We start from the raw sequence: 8,580 nt of genomic DNA, 5'->3' as shown, positions 1-8,580 counted from the left end.
CAATTAAAACTAACCCATCTCCTTAGTCTTTTTATATCCCGGGAAAATCACTAGGTATTAAAAGAAACAGTGAGTCATTTCCTACATCCTCTACAATGCTGCTTTAGTAAGTAAGTGTAGTTAGTTGTGCATGTAATTATGAGTTCTGTGTGTAATTATGTGTGCAATTTTTAGACGTATTTACGTAGGTAGAGTTCAATTATGTTACACGTTATATATGTGCCGAACATTTAGTCAAAGGTTTTCACTCTTTCAATGCTGTACATTCTGGTCTAAATATATTATATAATATATTATACCACAGCTTTCCTGAATTCTCTGCTCTGATTGGCTGGAAAGTGCTGATGAATCTTCTGTAACATCAGCTTAAAATCATAAGTTGATATTATTAAACTCATTCACATTTATTATCGTTTTGATAGTACACCAGGACTTGTATAATGAACACTGAACATAAATAGAGTTTAAAAAAGTATTAACATGGCAAAGTTTTATGTATGAAGACGTTTATTTACTGAAGGAGTCTCCAGTGTCAGTGCTTTATAACACTCTGAGGTAAGTTTATTAATGATTGCTTTGCACTCTCTCTCTCTCTCTCTCTCTCTCTCTTTTAATTAACTGAGAGAAACTGTCTGGAGCTACTCTAGCTATAAGTGATGGCAGTAAGTTCCTCAACATTAAACGTAACAATAAATGGATAAAAAGTTTGGCATGTCTGTCGAAAAATTGCAACATTAGGAATAAAATTATTTAAGTTATTTAACATTTGGTTAAAGAAAAAAGAATCAACTTTCAGGTTGTTATTGAATATTTTTCTATAACAGCACACTGTGTAGTCTTTTATTCTGTACATATGGATGGTGTCTGCTCTAGAAGGCCTAGAGTGGCTTATAATTATTGATGGTTTTGTGATTAGGGAAATGTCCATGAACACAAACCCCAAACAAGGATTCCTCATACAATTTTTGGGGATACAGTTCATTTTCTTTGGTAGGAACGCTCTTTAAAAGGGAAACCCTTTTGTAGGGTTTTACTTGGATTTTATTTAAGCGTTCCAGACTGAACCTTTCTCTCTAGGAGTGTACAGATGTTATGACAGCAGACACAAAAATCAGATCAGTCCTCTGTGAATGATAGTGACGCTTTCCTTTATTAGTTGCCTGCAGCTTTAAAGTGACATACAAATATGTTTGTGCTGAAACGCTGGAAACACATTATGTAAAAAATCGCAGTCGTAATTTCAGCTCTGGCAGCTAAAACAATTCCTTGAAGCCAACATAAACGTAATAAAATGCTTTAGTTTCTTTCCTAATTTCATTTTTTTTGGAGCACAGGATGATACAAAAATACAAAAACTGTCACTGTCCTTGATTTAGTACCTACCACAATTGATTCAGTGCATCACTGAGTTGATACCTACCGCATTTGATTCATTACCTACCACATTCAAGTCGGCACCTAGTGCATTTGATTCAGTACCTACTGAATTTGCGTCAATACCTACCACATTTAATTCTTTAGCTACCACATTTGATTCATTACCTACCACATTTAAGTCGGTACCTTGTGCATGTGATTCATTACCTATTGCATTTGAGTCAGTACCTCCCACATTTGATTCATCACCTACCACATTCAAGTCGGTACCTGGTGCATTTGATTCACTACCTACCACATGTAAGTCGGTACCTAGTGCATGTAATTCATTACCTACTGCATTTGAGTCACTACCTACCACATTTAATTCATAACCTACCACAATCGATCCAGTTCCTACCACATTCGAATCAATATCTTCTGCTCAGCTGTTGATGTAGTACATCCTGCAGTTACATGTAATAAAAAAGAGTTGACAGACTGCCTTCAACTATTTTTAATTCTGACCGCCCTTCTGTGCCATTACCATTGCATTATGGGATAGCTCAGGGTCCACTGGCTCCATCACCATGCAAATGGTGGCCAAAGCAAATACTTTTTATACTGGATCATATTAGGTTCAGAACCTTTTTATTTTATTTCCATTCCATCTTTTGCTTCACAGATTTTCTTTGCATATTTTTTGTCCTTGGGTGTCCTCACATCATTTACTCCCATAGCAACAGCAACAGCAATGCAAACAGAGATGTCATTAGCATTACGCCCATTGCTCTTGGAGGAAGTGTCTTTCCTCTGGTAAGGAGAAATCCTTCATTCTGATGGTAACATGTCTCCTTTTGGTTTCCATAATGTACAGCTGATGAAGGACTTCTGTCTGAAATGTCATGTTCCCTTACATATGCATGTATGTGTACAGCAGCATGAACATTTTTTAAATATTAGACAAAAGATTGTACACTAAACTATGCTGCTGGTGGATGAAGATATTACAACACTGTCTCAGTCCATTAACTCCAGAGATGACAGTTTACTCCAGGCTTCGTGATGTATTAAAGAGAGACAGAGCACCATTCTCGATCTTACACCACTGCAGGTTTATCGACAGTGTAATCAAACACACAATAACGGATAACTTGTTTTTCTCCGCTATTTGATCACTCCAGCCCGGTTCATAACGGTGTGTTTTGAAATCACTGTGTAATACGCAGTATGTCATGGTGATGCTCTGCAGTGTGAAGTTCAGGCCTTTTTTCTCAAGTACAGCTTGAAGGGAGGTTGAATTATTCATTGTTTTCAGCTGTTTTGTTGTAAATGAAACTCATATTCATAGAAACACGAGCTCAGAAGGGCTACCTTTTTCCACGGCTCTAGAGGATTTACATTTCAAACGCATAATCAGACAATTCCTAATTACTATTAGTGCTGCGGGCAAAGTTGCTCAAACAATTGAATTGTTTGTGTTACAGGAATGAATTCATTAGGTTGATCTGCTTTTAGTGGGTTCTCCCTATATTAAATGGAAAGGACAGTGTCTAGCCATTTGATCCCAGCCATCCGTGTTTAGTACACTGTTGATATTCATCCTCTGATTGGATTTTCATTAGAATTTGTAAAGGTCACTTATGCAAATCTGGTCAGCTCATTGTAATACAATATACATCATAATAAAGACAATAAAGAGAACCTTTATGCATGAAATCGTTATCGGCTGCCATACAGAGAGAAAAACTGCTGGTTTTTCCCCCCAGTTTCAGCCTTTTTCTGTGGATTAGAAATCGCTTTCATGTTTGACATGGAGTGTGTGCTTGACCCTCGTTGCCAGCTCCACTACAAATAAGCCATCATCTTTTTACATACACTACACTTCCCCTGTCCTCCACTAAACGTTAACTACCAGCACTGGTGGGCGTTTAAGCACACTTTCCCTTTTAATTTCACTACGCTTACAGAATAATGTGCTTTATCGTGATTATCTGTGCTTATAAGGGATGGATAACACATGAAAATATCATTTCATTTGGGGGAAAATGATTGAACTTAGGACTCACACAGAGGATTATAATGCTTCTAGAAACATACAGAACCATTTCAGTATTTTTGTTATACACTAATCAGCCATAACATGAGCACCAAGAGGAGACGTGAATAACACTGATCATGGCACCCGTTAGTGGGTGGGATATATTAGGCAGCAAGTCAACATTTTGTCCTCAAAGTTGATGTGTTAGAAGCAGGAAAAATGGACAAGCGTAAGGATTTGAGTGATGGCTAGACGATTGGATCAGAGCATCTCCAAAACTGCAGCTCTTGTGGGGTGTTCCCGGTCTGCAGTGGTCAGTATCTATCAAAAGTCCTGTAAGTATCCTTTAAGTCCCATGGAGGCCCCACCTCGCAGCTTACAGGACTTGGTGCCAGATACCACAGCACACCTTCATGTATCTAGTGGAGTCCATGCCTTGATGGGTCAGAGCTGTTTTGTCAGCAAAAGGGGGACGAACGCAATATCAGGCAGGTGGTCATAATGTTATGCTTGATTGGTTTAGTTGTACTATACAAAAATGCAAAAATGAGATGAATCCTTTTGTTTAAGGAATAGATTCAAGGGCTTCTTGTTATGGATGCAGTATTTTGTATGGATGCAGTTGTGACTACATGATTATACAGTTAAGTTCATGTGAAAGCTGTCATGTGGAGTGGGATGTGCAGCACCGTACCGAACCATGTCCACCTGTAGGAAGTGGAGCAAGTTCATTTGCTCTTAAACTATGCCATGATTCGATGTGTGTTTTAGTCAATTAGTTTCCACAACACAAGTGTAACATGAGGGTCAGGATAACTTTGTGGAACAGAGAAGGGACAGATGAGGAGCCTTACTGCTACATACATCAATAGCACCAAAATAATAAACAAACAAAAAACATGGTGAGACTCAAGTCAGTCTGAAACGATCACCCTCGGATTCGTACCACAGCAACCCCACCATAAACGACTGTACCTAACAACAAGCTGACTAATAATCCTATCCTGCTGTCCTCCTATGTAAACTTCTCCTCAATAGTTCACAGTGGCAGTGATAATATTTTGAGACGCCCACACCTGTGCAATATATCCTAACCTAATAACAGAGTCAGTGTTATTATGTTGCTAGGAGAAACACAGCCATTTACTAAACCAGCCAGCTATAAAGTCATTACAGCAGGAGAATAATTACTCTGACAGTCACGGAGTTCAATATCTTCTTAATCATGGCAGTTAAACCACGGCACTAACAGGAGAGGGCTCAGTAACTGTCATCATAACTCTCTCCTCCGCTCACTTCAGTGATTGCGTTCAGGTACCTGAAGTGATTTCTGTAATAAGGCGAAAAAACATTATTAGAATGAAAAAATCTGTTCGGATAAATAATTAGCTCGTTTGTTCTATTAGGCTAAATCATTATAAACAGTATTATATATTTTATGATGAGCGCTGATGGAGAAATGGATAAAGAGTTAATTAAATGAAGACACCATACAGAGGAGAACAGATAACATAATCTCTATCTGAAATTAATTTTATTACTATAAGAAAGATTTTTATTAAAATTAAAATATGTTATTAGCAATGAACTGACATTTAGAAAGATGTTATTTTAACTTTATATCATGAGAAAGGTGGTGAACACTAAATGTCACATCTAAACCCGAATCTCTGTGTGTGTTCCTACACACCGAGTTGTGCAAATAGCTACGAATTTATAAATATTTGAAGTTTTTTTAACATCAAGCTTCATTTACTGACTCTAGGTTTTGTATAATCTACTGCATAGTATGAGACACTGACGTGGAAAAGCAAACATCTATTTCCTCTGCTCTGGGAAATAATTTTGGTGTCCATGTAACAACCAGCTCCAAGTACAGCTCTTTTAATAAGACCAAGGTGACGTCTATAACAGGCTTTTATTAGCCATCACAAAGAAACCTGAGTATTAATATTAGCAGATCAGGTCATTTTTGTCATAATATTTGGCAAAATAAATTCTCCTCACACTGTGCTAGAGTAGAAATCTGAATAGATGAAGACTGGTAGTTTCTCAAGTCTTCAAACTGTCCAATTTCAGTGTTCACTATAGCCCTATATCCTTGTTCATAGCTGAGGGTTTATTGATCTTTCTGGCTGAAGCGCATCCAACTAATGAGCTTTTCTGCTCCCCACAGTTGTACAGGTCTAGCGGTTACTGTAACCTTCCTCTCACCTCATACCAGCTACTGTATACAATCCTTTTAGGATTTCATGAGTTCAGGATCATAGACACTGATATCCGGAGCAGCTTGAAATGCTTCAACACACGTTCAGCCAAAGAGTGCTTAAGTTCTAAGATCTATCACAGGAATGAATTACACTATATACGTGTCTTCATTAATAGGAGTTTAATGGAGAATTCCACTTTCAGGACAACAATTTACAAATAATTTACTTACCCCCTTGTCATCCAAAATGTTCATGTCATTTCAGGATTTTTCTCCATATAGTGGACTTCAATGGTGCTCGCGAGTCTAAACTTCCAAAATGCAGCCTCATAGAGCTCTAAACCTCGATCCCAGCCCAGGAAGAAGGCTCTTATCTAGCCAAACCATCTTTTCCAACCAAAACTGTATACTTTTTAACCACAAAAGCTCATCTAGCACGTCGAAAGGTCATGTGTGATGTAGGCGGAGCTACAGACCCAGTAGTGGGATCGAGGTTTAGAACTCTTTGAAGCTACATTTAAACTGCACTGTGGAAGTTCAGACTCACGGGCACCATTGAAGTCCACTATATGGAGAAAAATCCTGAAATGTTTTCCTCATTTCTTTACGACTGAAGAAAGAAAGACATGAACATCTTGCATGACAAGGGGCTGAGGAAATTATTTGTAAATTGTTGTTCTGAAAGTGGAATTCTCCTTTAAGAATCAGCCTTTGCATCCGTTGCCTCTACGTAATCCTGACATTTACGCAAAGGCATGTTACAATGCGTAAAATAATTTGTGTCATATTCATGAAACATCATAATTTAGCTGAAGGGTGCCGATAGATACGAAGAATCCTGTGCTTTTCTGGTTTTATTTACGGATATGGATCCGACTACCCGTGTTTTGACTCCTTCTACTGACTGTAGCTCTGATTTTTGTTATTCTTAACCTTTCCCACACGAACACACTGCACTTTTTCTGTCTCGACCACGTCCAGGATTTTCTCGGCGCTCCTCGTATGCCCCCGTGTGGCTGATGACGTTCAGTGCAACAGTGTAAAGGTGATTTCTTTGGACATATTTTACATGATCCATATGTGCTGCAGACACAATAATTTTTTGTTAAACATAAAATAAAAATGGTAGAGTAGCAATTTTGGTCCTAATGATGCCTGTTGTGTGTTAATGCTACAGCTAACAGACTCGTATACAGTGTTAGTTCTGGTTACTGTCATGGTTATACTGCGAATCGGTGCTGAACTAAAGTACCCATCATTCCCAGCCACATGTACCACATCACATGTCCACATTACATGCTCTAATGATCTCTCACAGCTGTTCACCTAAGCAGTACTTTTACTTAAGTCCTGCTTTCTGGATATTACATTGTCCAGTGTGTGTTCCACAGCTTTATTTATAATCTGCTTTATATCTGTTTTTACTTTATTTCTAGTGTTTATGGTTCTTGTTACCCAGTTTCAATAAAATCATCATCTGCATGTTAAAATAATGTGTGTATTTATTTTATTTAGTCATTTAGCTGAAGGATGCGAATAGTTCTGAAAAGACTTTTCAAAATAGGTTAGATTGAATGGCTTTGGGGCAGCATGGTGGCTTAGTGGTTAGCACTGTTGCCTCACAGCAAGAAGGTCCTGGATTTGAGTCCCGGGTTCGAACAGGCGGGGGCCTTTCTGTGTGGAGTTTGCATGTTCTCCCTGTGCCTGCGTGGGTTTACTCCGGTTTCCTCCCACAGTCCAAAAACATGTACATTAGGTTGATTGGTAATTCTAAAAATTGCCTGTGTTTGGTTGTCTGTCTATATGTGGCCCTGCAATGGACTGGCGACCTGTCCAGGGTGTACCCCTGCCTTTCACCCTATGTGCGCTGGGATAGGCTCCCTAATTAGGAATGAGTGGGTATAGACAATGGATGGATAAATGGCTTTGAATTACAATATTATTACGAAACAATTTGCTTCCTGTTTTTCATAGAAAGCTTCAAAGTATGTCTATTTCTTAAGCTTGTGCTCATGAGCCTCGTCCACCCTGGGAAGAAAGGATGGAGGGAGAGAGGAGGAGGGAGCTTAGGAAGTATCAAGGCCTTATCCTCGAGCGCCAGCAAAATGGATGGAAGGCCTGGAATTTACCAGAAGAGGCCGGCCGCAGAGGGTTTGCTGGGCAGTCACTCTGGAGAACTCTTGGGCTGCTGGGGATTGAAGGGATGGCCAGGAAACAGCTGGTCACTGAACAGGTGGAGAAAGCATCTCAGTGGATCTGGATAGAGCGGGAGGTGCGGTAGCAGAGCCAACCTGTTGAAGGACCAACTATGACATAGAGTTGGGTGATGGTCAGCAGGGGTAGATCCAGGATGCTGGATCTGCTGTCATGGGCTTAAATCGATGAAACACCAAGGAAGGAGGGTGCCCATCTGACGCCCGGCTGTAACTACCAACCCTTGTACAGCCAAGCCTTGATCTCGTGCTCGAAAGGAGGAGAGAAGGAGAGAGAGGAGAAGCGATGCCACTGGCTCACAGTTGGTGCAGGGCCGAGTACCTCTAAAGGTGGGCCAGTTGCGATGGTTCCATCCAGCCAGAAACAATATATAATATACAGTGTTTAAAAAGTTACCCGTCAGCACCATCTACTCTCTATCAATGCAGGTATGTAGAGAGAAAGAAAAATGTCAGAGTCAGCTGAATAAACAGTGTACACATGCCATAATGTATTCACATCCCAAAGGGCAGCTGTCTCCGGTCGGGGTTTGTATCTGACACCTCAGCAGAGAAAGCAGGGAAATGAATTTGAGGGTGTGAAATAGTCTATAAATATTAAACAGGCTTTAACCTTTTTGAACTGTAAAAGTTTTGTGCAAGGATTGATCTGGCTGAATAGAGAACTGTGTGTGCACTAACGTTAGAGAACAATTATAAATTGCTTATATGAATAATATAGTGTAGATTATGTGTAAAATTGGACTGAATATAACTCTAAT

The sequence above is a fragment of the Hemibagrus wyckioides genome, linkage group LG04, assembly GCF_019097595.1.
Source record: "Hemibagrus wyckioides isolate EC202008001 linkage group LG04, SWU_Hwy_1.0, whole genome shotgun sequence".
Lineage (NCBI taxonomy): Eukaryota > Metazoa > Chordata > Actinopteri > Siluriformes > Bagridae > Hemibagrus > Hemibagrus wyckioides.
The sequence above is the reverse complement of the archived record's forward strand: the minus strand, read 5'-3'. Positions refer to the sequence as shown.